The sequence below is a fragment of the Dermochelys coriacea genome, chromosome 2 (assembly GCF_009764565.3).
Source record: "Dermochelys coriacea isolate rDerCor1 chromosome 2, rDerCor1.pri.v4, whole genome shotgun sequence".
In the NCBI taxonomy this organism is placed as follows: domain Eukaryota; kingdom Metazoa; phylum Chordata; order Testudines; family Dermochelyidae; genus Dermochelys; species Dermochelys coriacea.
This window is the reverse complement of record NC_050069.1, coordinates 226,213,790-226,230,947: the sequence shown is the minus strand read 5'-3', so window position 1 is coordinate 226,230,947 and position 17,158 is coordinate 226,213,790.

Sequence of the window (17,158 nt, the reverse complement as noted above, 5' to 3'; positions counted from 1 at the left end):
GTGATGGATTCCCCCTGGGGTGCCACAGAGCCCTTTGACCCACCAGCCTGGGCTCCCTCTCACACTGTGCTGCTGTGACAAGCTGCAAAGCCCTCCAAGCTTGCACTTTCACCAGCATTCACACAGGTAGGAACACACCCAGCTGCAGATACATGCAGGCCACCAGCTTCCCAGCCTAGGACCGCAGAGCAGTACCGTCCTGCCCTGGTCTGAGAGGTTTCTATCACACACAGTTCCTGGGGTAATCCTTGTGCTTGTGTGCATTTCCTCAATAAGCCATTAACATTGTTTGCCCTTTTTACTCTTGTACCTGAAAGGCTGCTTGTGGGTGTTTTCAACCTCACAACATGTTTCAATAACACATACAGAACCAAACTTCATAACTTCACCTACTATGATACCACACACAATCCAATGAGAATGATACTCACAAGGCCTTCTTTGTGCAAAACATATCCTAACTATTTGACAGTGGTGAATAAAGTTGTGCCAGGATGTCACAGAGGGGGCATGTAGAGAGCTGTGATCACTACTACAGACCAGCTAAGAATTGTGCACATCCTATTATAGCTGTTACCCCGTCTTCCTCACCGTAGCCCACCCCACACCAGCTTGCTTGTTTGTCTCATTCACCCATCACATGTTATTTTTTAGACAGTAAGCTCTTAAGACAGGCACTGTCATTTATTATATGTGTATACAGTGTACAGCACAACAGGACCCAAGATGGTTGTGGCCTTCAGGCACTGCCACAATACAAATATAAGCTATTGGCTAGAATATCTGTGAAAAGTGAACACAAAAAGAAGTAAGAATACAGATCAGATGGATTCTATTTTTACAGAAGCAAATATTCACAGAAAAAAGAATGGTTTTGATATATGCCCAGCTCATATGCTTGACTCACAGAAAACAAAGCTAGTACATCAGGGCCAAGAGATGACACACATATAACCAATTGGTTTTCCATTTTCTCAGCTGCTGCCATTCTTTGCATATGTTTATATATTAAGCTCTCAGTATGGTGCTTCTAACTATCCTATTGCTTTCTCTTTCTATCTATAGGCGTCTGGGAGTCCAAGAGTCTTTCTCCTGTTTCTTGGCTGACGTTGTTGACAATCCCAGCAACATTGAATTGGTTACAAGATGAGCAAGTGGATAATATCTATGCTATAATTATGTAAGACAGAAAATATAGCTTCTCACTGCATTGTGGATTTGTGACACAACTTTTTAAAAAACTGTACTAATAGACTTTTTTTTCTTTATTCCATAGCTTATGTATGTATGGCAGATCCTGGAGGATGGGGAGGGTTGCCTACTCTAACCTGCCCTAGCTATGCCACTGATTTATTTGTAATGAAATCGTTTATTGGAAGATAAAGGGAAATTTAAAGATTGGAAAAATTAAAATCCATGGTGGGTGAAGGGAGTTAGAACTGCCCCATGCTTCATTTGAGTGATTTTCCTTCCCCCCTCCCGACACACACACACACACACACACAAACACACACACATGTTTTGTTTTGGCTTATACAGCATGTTAGCTTCAAAATACTGCAAAATACTGCAAAATATTTCTAAGCTACTCCCATTATAAAAGACATGTGTGAAGTTTATGAGAAAGTTTGGGTGCTGTTATCACCATAAGTAACACTGTTTACATGACCTTCTCAGCATGATTCACCATGCATCACTAGACACTCAGTATTCACTATAACAGAAGGTCATTCAGTGTCGCTGGGTGAGTCACAAATAGAACCATTTCCTACAGAACTTGTGTGCAAAAATTTTGATTGAAAGAAATAACAACAAAATCATTTGCTGGTTGAGGTTGTTGCTGAGGTCTAAGTGAAACAATTATTTTAAGCTGTAAGACAAAAAAAACCTTTCCCTTGTTTTTCTGCTGGCTTTTCCTTGACTTTCAGAACTGAAAGAGGACTGAAGGCATTGGGTCAGCAAGGCTAGAAAAGCAGCAGTGGCAACTAGTTTCATAAAGCCATCTTTGAAACAGAGACAGACCAGGGATGCTGAAAAATAAAGTTCTGTAGAGGCCATTCCACCCTGCTGAGACATGAGAGAGGTTATTGGTTTCTGTGGAGAATGAAGGAGTTATATGTATTTTTATAAATATCATATGCCCCTCAGTTAATCTGTTTGATATTAACTCCTTGCAGTCAGGCAGGATAAGTCAAAGGAGGCTGTCAGGCTTGGCTCCAACCAGGCTAGAAAGATTTACTTTTCCCCAGGCCTAAATTCAGGATCAGAGGGAAGACTAAAACCTTAAAGGTGCTGGACTAGGCAAGAAGAAGAGTAAGAGGGTTGTCAGAGGCACACAGAGAGAAGAAAAAGCTACAGCAGTCTGCTTCTTCTGGCCAGAGAGAGAGGTTAGCTCAGCAGAAGGGAACTTACAGAAGCTTGCAAGGAAAGATTAATGTAAGATTATGTGTACAGGCCTTTTGTTATCTTACCCCCTTGCTTGGCATGCTATGTGTGTGAAGAAATAAATAATGCTTTGTTCTGAAGAATCTGGTTTTTGAGTCCCTTTATTCACCCATTGGCACAGGTTCCCAGAGTAAAAGGACAGTTACAATTGCAGAACCCAGTTAGGCCTCTTGTGTTGGGAAGCAGAGTTGACGGGGTTAAAACCCAGAGTGGTTAACTGGAGTGCTTCCACCCTTGAGCGAGGTGAAGGAAGCCAGGTCCGTCACCTGAGGGGTGCACTCAAGAAGATCTAAAGTGCAACTGACCTTATGACTATGACACTTCCATTTGGTGAGATTCTCACCCCGGCTCCATCCCCTTAACATCAGATAAAAGGGCTGGATCAGCATAAAGGAGCTCTGAAAGCCCCAGATCTGGCTTGGGAAGGATTCCCCTGCTGTAAGAACTCTGATGACAGCCATAAGGCTGCCTTCCAATACCCTTTTCCACATCCTGGCATAGGGATTGACCAGGGTGAGGCTGGGGAGCAAGAAGGGCCTGTCAGGGGGTGAAGCCACAGTATACAGTGCAGTAGCACACAGGGCAGCCTGAGAACAGGCTGCTATAATACAGACAGAGCTGGGGACCACAGAGCAATCCAGAATTGGGAGGGCACACAGGTGACTTATAGCTGCCCTAGCTTGCTGGACTGTGAGTTCTATACTGCATCTCTTAGAGATGCTGCACATCCATCCGTTGTCTCTAGATCAATTCAGGAGACCAACTCATTTTTTGTTTCTACGGTTGTTCTTGCTGCTGTATTTCCCCTTTGCTCCTTTGCCCCTAATCCTACTATACTGAATGGACAGGTGCACTGAAGCAGAACTTCCTGTCAGTACCCAGCAGACAGCATTCCCTCCAGCAAGTGCCAGTTCAGTATGAAAACTGGCTAAAAGACAAGCAGTAGCAGCAAGACAGGTGACAGGAATACTTAGATTCAACAATAGCCTTTTCTTTTTAAGAAAGAGGGTAATATAGAAAAGGAAATATAATGGAAACCTAGAAGGTGGAAAGGAAATTTAGAAAGAGGAAAGAAGGTAAGCGAGAGTAAAAGGAGGGAGAAGAAAATAAGTTAGAAAGAAGGATTAAAATGGCAAGGATAAGAAAGGGAGAGGAAAGGGAGAAGGAAAAAGAAAACAAAATGAGGGAAGAAAAGGAGTACTTGTGGCACCTTAGAGACTAACAAATTTATCAGAGCATAAGCTTTCGTGAGCTACAGCTCACTTCATCGGATGCATCCGATGAAGTGAGCTGTAGCTCACGAAAGCTTATGCTCTGATAAATTTGTTAGTCTCTAAAGTGCCACAAGTACTCCTTTTCTTTTTGCGAATACAGACTAACACAGCTGCTACTCTGAAACCTGTCAAAATGAGGGAGACTCTCATATGTGCTTTCTTTTCAGCTAGTCCTGTGCTCCTTTCCTGTTTTATGTCCCTTTCTTTTCAAAAGTGGCAAATTTAGCTCTCCGTAATCTCCAGTCAATGGCTAACATCACTTGCCCCACACATACTGGCTAAGACATACTTTTCTTTCTTCCAAAGAATGCTGACAAATACTGTATAGTGTTCAGTTTCTGGGACAAGAAGATGTTGTACTAATTGCCCAAGGCTACAATAAGGTCTTATGAAGAACTGTGCAACAGATCTTGGAATACAGCACTGACTCTTCACTCAGCTCCTATAGAGAGTGAGTGGAGATATATTCCTTCTATTTAGAAAATCTTTTGTGATAACTTTAATTTTTATTTTTCTCCACAGGTTTATGACCTGCTTATGCATACACAAGAGTTTCCTAATTAGTTTCCATAGTCACAAGGTAGAGGACTACTTTATGGACCATAACTATATACATATCAGCATATAGCATTTACATGGGGTTGTTCTGATTAAAATTCATATTCAAATACCTCTCAACTGTCCCTTGTTAGGGGAGACACACACCTCAGATTAGAGTGCCATGGTCAAAATCTGACTTTAATTACTATTGTATAATTTATTTTGGATTCATTTAATTCAGATCAATAGAATTATTCTTGATTTCTACTGTAATTAAGCTCAGAATCCGACTCCAAAATATTTCCATCCCACACCAACCTAGTACTATCTCACTTTCAACATACTAAATTGTTACCTCATAATCACTGACTCAAAGATATTCAGTAGAGACATTTTTTTCTAAATAAATTATTTCTAGGTTGTTTAAAGCTGCACTGTGTTTTAGTGTCTCTCACATCCTGTGACCTCTTCCCAAATTGGGTTGCACATTTAGGTTCCAGTAGGTTGAGAGGTTTATTCATATTAATATATTTTCTTGTGATTTCTAAAAGATTATAACAAATCCAATTACAATAATATATTTATGCCCAGACTTAGAAACATGTACACACAAACACATACAAACCTCTTTTAGATCGCTGTTTATAAATGAATGTTTAGTAATGAGTAGCTTATTCTTCCCTTATTGCAATGAGGTAAAATTACATGAAACTCACAAGGGCAAACCCAGCAATAACCTAAATGGTGGTATAGGTCTCATGTGGGTGAAAATATTGCAGTGTATTCCTTTAAACAAAGCACATATTAAGTCAGGAGTTATTAGGTTACTATAGATTTACTGAAAGATTTGTAGCTGTACATTGATAAGATGTGTGTCCCTCCAGCTCTCTGAGCACTGTGCCTGAGGGACAAAGATTAGAACACAGGTTCTAGACACAACTATATTCACCAGCTTAAATTGTACAGGACTGACTTTCTCACTTACATTGGCCTTATATTAGAATAATTCTGTTGACTTAGATAGATTTATACCCAGTTTGCACCAGCATAAGTGAAAGGAGCTCTGTATGAAATGTAGTTGTAGCCACATCTGTCCTGCAATATTAGAGAGACAAGATTGGTGATGTAATATCTTTTATTGCACCAACTTGTCTCTCTCACCCACAGAAGTTGGTCCAATAAAAGATATTATCTCACCCACCTTGTTTTTCTGAATGTAGACATTCTGCCGGTTAACAAAAAACAGAAGGAAAACTGAATGACACCATTCCTCATATTTCTTCCACCCCCAAGATCTTAGAAGATATGATCAAATGCATTGCAAGATGTTTAATCTTATTTGCATATTTTCTCATCATTTTATGCAAGGCACTGGAAAAAGTTTCACATTCAAGCCAGCAAGTATGCTTTGCTTTGCATGGATAACAAATATAAACGATTTAAGGTGAATTCAAGGGCAGTTCTATTCATTTTAGTCTCTCCTTTTGATTCAGGTTTTACAGCTTCTGCAACCAAAATTGTTATGCAGGACATGGGAAGCTGCTGAAAATTTCATGACATTTGTGCTTGACAAGCACAAGAGGGTAGTAGCATAGGTTTGCTTACCTTGGATTAAATCCTATTGATGCTACAGTATTTTTTTCTCTGTGTGATTCATTTCTGGCTTACTTGTGGTGACTTGCAGAATGGTTAATTACTGCATGGAGGTTAAAAATGATGACATATGGGTCAATTTAACAAAAAGATTTAGGGAGTGCAAAAACGCCAGTTTTTTAGATCTGGTACAATTTTTCCAGATGGGGATACACTTTAATAGCATTCATAAAGTAGGAATATTTATCTTGAAGTTAAAACATATCATTTTCCTTTCTATTTTTAACCCATACATGTAGTATTGGGGATTGTGACTAGTTTCTATTTTGGTTACAATACTTTTTTCCCATTGAATGTGGAAACAATTAAGTTATTTTATATGTTAATATGATATTTCTCAGCTGTCCCTAATGAAATCTGACAACCTTATTGGCTACTCATAATTTCATTAAATAAAAATTTTATTTATTGGGATTTAAAAGATCCCAAAGGAAAATATAGATGATCTATCAGAGAGAAGGAAGAAAAAGTCCTACATTGTTTTGCTCTGTTTCAATTGTATTAGAGATTGCAATGCTTGCAACGCAACAATAGCCTTAAAATTAACACCTAGCCTGTTAATTAAGGTTGCATCTTCATTACCTCTTCATGGTCACATAATGCCCAATGCTGAATACCTCCTGCAAAGTGCTGAGAGTTCCTATTTTCCATAGATTTATTTCACTGGGAATTTAGGCCACTCAGCATCTTGCAGAATCTGGCTTATTATGTGAGGCAGGTCATTGTGAGAACACTTCAACCTAATAAAACAAACAAACAAATGGGTTATATGCAAGAACTGATTGGAAGTAAGATTTCACTTCTCTGACATATGAAGCTTAGACGCTTGCTTGCCTGAAAGCCAGTAAAACCCAGTGGGCCAAGAAAGAGGTTGAGTTACATGTGCTGGGCAATGGTAACTAAGGGAAGGGGATTGTCTAAAATGTTTGAGACCTTGAACAGCTTATTTTTTTAATGGGAAACATAAATACTTGGGTTTGTGGGAGTAACATAGAGGTGTTGAATTTTCAGAATTTGACAAGAAAAATGTGTTCCTTGTTTAAGTGCTCAGACTCTCACACAGAAAAAGAAACGTCTAGTGAATATATATCACTCTGTCCAGCTTGCATGCAATTAGCGGAGCCAGTGCACTTTGCTGCTGTGGACAAAGAAGCACTTTTATCCATCTTTTTCTGTTTAATCAAAAGCTTAAATCATGAATCTTGCTAACAGCAATGAGCCCTGAATCAGAATATATTTTCATTTTCCAAGATTCCACTAACAAGTCACCATTGTGAGTTTTGGCCAGATCCTCAACTGGGGTAAATTGGTGTGAAAATGAAGTCACTGGAGCTATTCCACTTCACACCAGCTGAGAATCTGATCCATATATGTCTTAAACTGGAAACCTTTTATGAATTTGTGAATGGTAAGGCTTGGGGTTAGCAAAAACCTCAGCTTCAATAGGGTTCGCATGGGGTTTTGCTTCTTTATATATTCAGGTCTTTATCATTTCCCCCCATCCCTACTACACACCGTCTTTTCTCCATTAGGAAAATTATCCAGGGCTGACACCTCTCCTCAGCAAGGTTGAACTGCCAGCTTTCTTTTACACTGAATGCTCTTTATCTGACCAATTTTTTATCTTCTTATACAGACATTTGTTCTCATCTCTGGTATCTCATCTTTGTTACATGTCCATTGTAAACATTCAGCACTACTTACGAAATGTACATATGTGTGTGCTTGCACACACCGGACTTTTATTTTTCTTAAACCATGTTGTTTTACTCCCTGTACGCCCCAGAGCTAAAAGATGTAAAAGAAAAAGAATCTCTCTGTTTCTCCTGTAGGAAAAAGGAGAAAAGTTAATTATTGCAGGCAGCTTTATTTATACAAATTATAATTTTGCCCCATTGCGGTTCTTGATCATTTTGTTTGTGTTGATTTTGAAAGTTATATTAATTCATACATGTTGTGTATTTATGAAAGGTATAATCTGGGGAAAGTGGGTCATCCTAATCTGACAGGTATGTAGTAGATTGTGCGGGTAATAAACGCAAATTCAAGCAGGGACTGTGTAGGAGAGACTCATCCAGGATCCCTGTCTGGAGCTGACTTTATGGGACCAGACCTAATAGGAGCAGAGTTGACTTTGTAGAATCATACCATGCTGCACCTAAACTGGTCAAGTTCAGTTTCCAGGACCTGGCAGTAGAAGGCCTGGTAGCACTAAATTCACTAAGCCAGGATCTCACAGTATCATACCTGCTGGAGCTGGCTTTGCACAACCACGAGACCTTGTAGCCAGAGATCAGAGAAGGACTTGGTGCTACAGACTTTGCTAGAATGCAGCAGATTGGCTGAGGAAAGTGACCTCCTGACACCCACTTCACTACATCTGAACCAATTTGCATTCATAAGTGAAGCTTACTGGGTGGTGATTGAGTTGCAATAGGAGTTCTGGGCTCCCAGCAGGCTAGGCAATAAATAACTGAGACTGTGGGGTTGACCATATCCCTCCTACACTGTTAGAGGTTTGTTAATTTCATTTTAATATTTGAATATATGTTTATCTTGTTTTCCCAAATAAAACTTGTGGTTCCATGTTCCCAAGGATTCCTGAGTACTTGTTCTGAAACACCTATATAGATGACTAGATAGATTTTAAATTTTAAGTTCCTAAATCAGGGAGTAGGTAAGGTTTTAGGTGGGGGCTTGAACCGAACGTTTTATTGATTCTAAATGAAATTCATAGACATCATCTGAGGCAGGCCCTTGCTGCTGCCAATTACACCTGTCAGAAATGTTAAATGCCTTTACTTTTTTAGATATAGTTTTATTTCTCCTGTTTCCTACTCAATATGCCATATTTCTGCTGTGACTGCTTTTCCTGTTTTATGGCCTCGTCTGTGAGCTCAAAAACTCAAATAACTTCCATCTCTAGAGTTCCTTGTGCATGTGTGCTATTTTAATAGAGGAAAAGTGCAACATTTTATTATCAATATCTCTAGCTAAAAAGAATATCAGTTCAGATTATATAAATATGATTCACAGTGAAATTTCATGAACATATGAGTTATCACCTTCCCTCCCATCATCATTTTGAAGCTCTGTCTTTTCAACCCTTCTCCTAGACACATCTTTGAGAAAAATCAATTGCCTTAACAACACAGAGGTCACATGTGGGACCAGGGAAGCACTGAGCACTAGTATATGTGCAGAAGCATATGTGCAAAACAGCCACGTATCTTAGTAGTCAGCTGATCAAATGGCTCTATGGCAAGGCTATTGGCCAGAAACTAAAGTAATTTATTACTGGAAATAAAATAACTAAAAGACTTAAAACTTTTTTTTCTGTACTTAACTTGATATACTTGACAGGTTTCAGAGTAGCAGCCGTGTTAGTCTGTATTCGCAAAAAGAAAAGGAGTACTTGTGGCACCTTAGAGACTAACAAATTTATTAGACATAAGCTTACGCTACATGCATCCGATGAAGTGAGCTGTAGCTCACGAAAGCTTATGCTCTAATAAATTTGTTAGTCTCTAAGGTGCCACAAGTACTCCTTTTCTTTTTGATATACTTGAGTGAAATCAAAAGTTTTCCATTGTTTTTAATCAACCAACCCAAAGATACCAGGGTGCAGGGAAAGATAATATGCAAGTTGATGTCTCATTTGGGAAAAAATAAAATTGTGTGTCAATAATAATATAAGACAACAACAATAACATTTACATTTTCTTCAAGGGGCATTCTCTAGGATCACCCAAGTTTTGTCTTTTTCTTCCCTCTGTGGTTGAGCTCTGAAATATGTCTTAACTCACTAGTCTTCTCCCCAGAGAAGACAGCAGGATGCAGCTCTCTCTAACAGCCATCACGGTTACTCCTTCAGTCACCCAGAGGAAGAGTCAAAGGGCCACCTCCACTAATATTCTCAGCTTCCTTTATATTAGGATGCATGGGACTGTGAACTCGAATCTTCAAGCCTGCACATGGTATTGCAGTGAGTTGCCACTGACCAGTGACATGCTTTTAAAATAGAAGGAACTGAATAGAATTAAGAGTTTCATTTCCACAAGCACTTCCCCCAGGCTACAGAAATAAGACCAACTTATTTTAATTCCTAAGCATTCTTGTTCAGTAACTACTAAATGTAAGTCTGAGGATGAATATCAATAGGCAATTTTCATATTTAAATGTGAAAAGAGTAGAGATATTCTAAGATAAATTACTTTGACTGTATAATTTTGGGGGGTAGAGCCCATTTTTTTCATTATGTGAGTATACAATGCCATTTACTCCTGGGGGAATTCTGCACCACTTGCACAATTTGGGCAGAATTAATATTCCCCACAGAATTCTATCTTTTACTGCAGAATTTATTATTTCCACCAAAATGCTTCCTTTTGGTGGAAATCACAGATTTCAGCCCCACATGCAGCATGGACAGGCCTGACAGCGGGAGCCCCGCCAAGCACAAGGATGAAAGTCGGAGCCCTGCCATACATGGGGCTGTCAATTGGAGCTCCACCCACCTGGGGCTGACAGCAGGAGCAGGGATGCCAGAACCTGGGGGCTAGTCAGGCCAGGGCCCCCACACACACACTTTTAAAAGTGGGAGGACCATGACATGGGCATAATAGCCTCAGGCCAGCATGACAGGGGCTTCACTTCACAGCAAGGGAGCTGATAAGGTGCCATGAAGTACAGCCACTGCCAGCAGCATCAACCTCTTCCTGATGAGGTGGCTATGGTGGGCCTTAGCCCCTGCAGTCACCACAGGGCCCACCCCCCCTGCTTCTCCTCTCCCCCCTCCCCCCCTGGCCAGGCCAGAAGCTGGAGCTGGACTATGGTAAGAGCCACGCAGAGAGCCCAGGCCACTGTGGGGAATCCCAAACCCTCCACCTCTCCTGGGCAGTTCACCCCGGGAGGGGCAGTATATAAAAGTCAGTGTGATAGGGTGCTTGGAGGGCCGGGCAGTCTAGTGGTTGGCCCACCTGACTTCCAGCCTCTTGTTTCCCTGGTCGAGGTGCCACAATCTCTTAGGTGGTGGAGTAGGGGGATCCAGCCCCTCCCTCTCCACCAGGTCCCGGCCCATGGCCCTGTGCAAGCCAACCCCTGAACAGGGGACCCTCCCAGCAGGGAGTCTAAATGCACTTCCCAGGCTACTTCTTACCACTATCCTTTCAGTTTGGGGCATGGTCCCTACAATCCAAACCACTGGGATGGCTTGCCTGCAAGTGCCCCCTCATGGACTTTGGGCAGCATCCTGCCATGGTCCCAGGCTCCTTTTGAGGGGCAGTCACAAGTTTGGTGAGGCCGAGTCCCACATTGTCTCTGGGCTTCAGTTATCCTGTTACCTCATTACAAGAGGCTCCTAGGTCTCCTCCCTAGTCTCCCTTGGCCATGGAGGTAGCACTTAGTCCCTGGTAGCAGCCTAGTGAGACTAGCTGGGCCCAAAGGCTCTCTTTAACCCCTACCATGCTGGCAAGCAGTTTCGCTGCTTCATCCCAGTCAGTTATCATTATTATTATGCCATACACATCTATTGTCATAAGTGGATCCCCAGTCCCACAGCTAGGACTGCTTGACATAGTTCTCACTTATTCCACCTGCTAATGCTACTCCATGGATCAGACAAATGCCTGGCTCCCCATTGCAATCTGGCACATTCAATTGGCCCAGCCAGTCCTCCCTCATGACAGAGGGGCAACCGGGTCAAATTTGAGTTAATGGTATTGCAACATTATGCAGCACCAGGTCATAATGCCTGGAGTTGGGAGGTGGGCCCAACCCCATGGAACAGGAGCGACCACTGCTAGGTGAGTGAAGGGTGGACTCATTCTCTAGCCCTGTGTGAAAATTCATGTTGGACACCTCCTTTTGTCAACTGGATAGTATGCTTAAAAAGGTGCCTCACAGACACAAAAGGCTGCTGGGGATGGCAGTCCCTCCACCCCCACCTATTAGTTCTGCCATTGACAAGAAGAAGAACCCAGGTCTCCTGACTATCAGATCAGTCCCTATCCACTGTGGGCCAGTGTTTGCCAGATGTGAAAATTAACACAGCTGTTACCTAGTTACTAAGGCCCAGACTCTCAAAGGTATTTAGACTCCCCTAACATCTATTGAAAGTTGGGAGCCTAAATGCCTTTGAGAATTTGGACCTAATAATCTACTTTTCTATAGCAAGAAAAAATAATGTAGTTTTATCAGTTTATTAATGTTATTAATCTTTGATCATCAGTCACAAATTCTGCTGCTGACAAAACATATTTTTTAAAAAATAAAGGGGTTTTGAAAAGTGAAATTAAGTAAATAAAATATGGGTTTTTTCATTATTCATTGGGCTTGGCAGTTGTTAGTATGTGAAGTCTGTATTTCTAAGAGATTCTGAGAGTGAAAAGCAAAAAAGGAGAAGAACATTTTTGGTTGTTACACTGAAACCAAGGTAACATCAAAATAGCAATTATCTAGTAAACAGTATGGGTTAAAAGAAAAGGAGTACTTGTGGCACCTTAGAGACTAACAAATTTATTAGAGCATAAGCTTTCTACAGCTCACTTCACGAAAGCTTATTCTCTAATAAATTTGTTAGTCTCTAAGGTGCCACAAGTACTCCTTTTCTTTTTGCGTATACAGACTAACACAGCTGCTACTCTGAAACCTGTCAGTATAGGTTAAATTCACCGTAATGGTTCAGGCGGTGCAAGCTGCATCTCTTGGCACCAGCCTGACTCCTTGCACTTCAAGGGGCCTCACTCCCAGGGAGCATGGGTGATGTTTTCACTACCACCCAGCCCACAGGTTCTGCCAGTTAAAGACAGTTATAGTTCACACTTAAGGCTTTACAAGAGCCCTGCTAGTGAAGGCCACCAATGGAATATGCTGAATCAGCGTGTGTCCTGGTTACTCCCCTCACCAGTCAGCAATAACTACTTTTTGAATTGTCCTCATCACCTAGAAATGCCCTGGTAGAACTAAGGTTGTAGGTACCTTATGCCACAACTCTCTTCCAAGTCTGGCAGACTTTCCACCCCTAAGGGTTCTCTGCCAGAAGGAGAAGAGAATGAGACTTAAAAAAATTAATAATATTTAAAATTTGTATATCCCTTTGCACATTCAAAGCACTGTACAAATATTGACTAAACCTCACAAGCATTATCATTTTGTATGTTAATGATGGGGAAACCAAGGCAGGAAGCTAAAGTGACTTACCCAAGGCCATGCAGAAAGTCAGTGGCAGAGCTAGGATTAGAACACAGGACTTCCAGTCTGCCCACTCTATGCTTAGTGCTCCAGGACACACTACATCTCCTTGAACCAGAAACCACATGAAGATAGTTTTAAACACTCATTTAAGACAAGGTAATAGCGTATAATACCAAGCAGTCAAATCCAGACCTTTGGTAAGTGAAGGTGCTGAAATGTCACAAAAGTACAATTGACAATGAATGGAGTTATCTTATCTGGGAGTCGTTATTGCAATTACTGAACCTGAAAAGATTTGGCAGTTCAGTTCTTTTCAGACAAGCATCCTAAAATCTGGACATTTACCCAAAGCTCATAGAACTTTTCCAAAACTTTCTAGAAATTGGGTGGGAAATCTCATAACAAAAGGCTCTCCGAGGACTTCCAATGTTTCCTGACTTCCTTCAGGGTACTAATACCGCATAAACACCTGTGGAAATTTTGTAGTTCTGCTTCTAGTCCCAGAGGACTGCAAGAAATGTTGAAGTGTAAGAAAACATAAAACTAAACAGAAAAGGAGTACTTGTGGCACCTTAGAGACTAACAAATTTATTTGAGCATAAGCTTTCGTGAGCTATAGCTCACTTCATTGGCTGCATTCAGTGGAAAATACAAGTGGGGAGATTTATATACATAGAGAACATGAAACAATGGGTGTTACCATACACACTGTAACCAGAGTGGTCACTTAAGATGAGCTATTACCAGCAGGAGAGCGGGGGATGAGGGGAACCTTTTGTAGTGATAATCAAGGTGGGCCATTTCCAGCAGTCGACAAGAACATCTGAGGAACAGTGGGGTGGGGGGGCATAAACATGGGGAAATAGTTTTACTTTGTGTAATAACCCATCCATTCCCAGTCTCTATTCAAGCCTAAGTTAATTGTATCCAGTTTGCAAATTAATTCCAATTCAGCAGTCTCTTGTTGGAGTCTATTTTTGAAGTTTTTTTGTTGAAGTATTTCCACTTTTAGGTCTGTAATCGAGTGACCAGAGAGATTGAAGTGTTCTCCGACTGGTTTTTGAATGTTATAATTCTTGACGTCTGCTTTGTGTCCATTTATTCTTTTAGTAGAGACTGTCCAGTTTGACCAATGTACATGGCAGAGGGGCATTGCTGGCACAACGAGCCTCTGATATTGTGGCTGATGTGATTAGGCCCTATGATGATGTCCTCTGAATAGATATGTGGACATAGTTGGCAACGGGCTTTGTTGCAAGGATAGGGTCCTGGGTTAGGACAGGCCCAACAAAGAAAATAACAGAACGCCACTAGCCATCACTTTCAGCCCCCAACTAAAACCTTTCCAACACATCATCAAGGATCTACAACCTATCCTGAAGGACGACCATCACTCTCACAGATCTTGGGAGACAGGCCAGTCCTTGCTTACAGACAGCCCCCCAACCTGAAGCAATACTCACCAGCAATCACACACCACACAATAGAACCACTAACCCAGGAACCTATCCTTTGTTGGAGCAAATAACTTTTGTTCTAAAAATAGAACATTTCTATAACGGATTAGATCTTTATATGAATAATATCTGGCTACAGGACACTACTGTAAATTTCAATATTTTTCTGTGTGTTAGTATGTGTACTGTGTGTATATATATAGGAACATAGGAATTGCCATAGTGGATCCGATGAATAATCCATTTGATCCAGTATCTTGTCTCCAACAATAGCTAGACCCAGATGTTTCATGATTCATTTGCAGTAGGCATATGTGGAATAATCAATACACATGTACGCCACACACACAAGACTTATAAAATTTTGAAAATTGGAAAGAGATCCGTCATTAATCCTCTGAATTAAAGGCAACAGCACTCAGTTACCTTCCCCCTTCCAAATTCCACAAAAAAGGTGGTGTTATTTTCATCAAACAACAATTCAATCGGGAAACAATTTAAGCTTTAGTAAAATGTACCATATGTTTCAAAGCAAATTTTAGCACTTGTACAGTACTTACTAGTAAAGAAGCAACAAAGAAAAAAATTAAAGTGTGTAATTAATGTTACAATGTTACATTAACACAAATAATTTATCTGCCAGGTCATACAATTCACATGCATATTTTATTAAAGTGTAAGAAATAATATTTCAATCTGACCCTGATCCCTCTGCATGCTTTGAAGTTTGAAAGCCGGCAGTATAGCCTATAATTTTAAAGAAATTTAGAAAGAATTGTGAAGTTAAAAGGTACTTTTGATGTTTGTTCTTTCTATTGCAAGGGCATTCAATATAGCAGAAAAAAAGTAAGTAGAAAACGTTAATGACTAATAAATTTTCATGGCAATCTTGCTTATTTAACCCTTTCTAATCAGTTAATATAAAGCGTTAGAGGAGAACTATTTGTTTAAGGGTGGCACAAAGGTGACACTAGAAATTTCTGATTTTCTTGACAGCATATGCTTTCCTTATGCTCTTGTGCATTGGAGTTACACCCATGCAATAAGAATAGGCCCCTTCAACTGTTAATTAACATAGCAGAATTTCTCTCAGGGTTCCTGGTGGTGGAATCAGACAATACTATTTCATTCTAGCAGCATTACTAGTATTTCTGACCAAAGGGAAGCATTTAAGGTTGCCAGACCATCTGAGCTCTTTTGTCCAAAAGGCCTTTTTAAAAGATTCATTCCCTACCACCACACAAAATACTGTACCAAACAACACATGATTCTGAAATGGGATGTGTCTGTGTGGCGCAATGGTGACATGTAGTGGTCAATCAGATTTTTTTTCAACTATAATTTCAGTGTGAATGTATTGCTTGTAAAAGGGACAAGACTGACAGAGTTACAAACACAAGGCCTTCCTTTGTCCTACTGTTTCACACTTGCCTGTAAAGTCTTCAAAGTACTTGGGTCCGTTTTCTGGCATACACCTAAAGCAAAAGTGTTTTGTTAATTTAAAAAATCAGCCAAGACTACATTCCCTGTATGTTGAAATGCAGATAGGGCTTTTTGAAGCCCATTGAAGTTAATGGGAGTCTCCCATAGGACAACTACAATACCCACCTGCTGAAGTGAAGAAACAGATTGACAGAGCCAGAGGAGTACCCAGAAGTCACATACTACAGGACAGGCCCAACAAAGAAAATAACAGAACGCCACTAGCCATCACTTTCAGCCCCCAACAACAACCTCTCCAATGCATCATCAAGGATCTACAACCTATCCTGAAGGTCGACCCATCACTCTCACAGATCTTGAGAGACAGGCCAGTCCTTGCTTACAGACAGCCCCCCAATCTGAAGCAAATACTCACCAGCAACCACACACCACGCAACAGAACCACTAACCCAGGAACCTATCCTTGCAACAAAGCCCATTGCCAACTCTGTCCACATATCTATTCAGGGGACACCATCATAGGGCCTAATCACATCAGCCACACTATCAGAGGCTCGTTCACCTGCGCATCTACCAATGTGATATATGCCATCATGTGCCAGCAATGCCCCTCTGCCATGTACATTGGTCAAACTGGACAGTCTCTACGTAAAAGAATGAATGGACACAAATCAGACGTCAAGAATTATATTATTCAAAAACCAATCAGAGAATACTTCAATCTCTCCGGTCACTCGATTACAGACCTGAGGGTGTAATCTTCAACAAAAAAACTTCAAAAACAGACTCCAATGAGAGACTGCTGAATTGGAATTAATTTGCAAACTGGATACAATTAACTTAGGCTTGAATAGAGACTTGGAATGGATGAGTCATTACACAAAGTAAAACTATTTCCCCATGTTATTTCTCCCCCCCACCCCATCCCCCACTGTTCTTCAGATGTTCTTGTTAGCTGCTGGAAATAGCCTACCTTGCTTGTCACCCTGAAAGGTTTTCCTCCTTCCCCCCCCCCCGCTGCTGGTGATGGCTCATCTTAAGTGATCACTCTCCTTACAGTGTGTATGATAAAACCCATTGTTTCATGTTCTCTCTGTGTGTATATAAATCTCCCCTCTGTATTTTCCACCAAATGAATCCGATGAAGTGAGC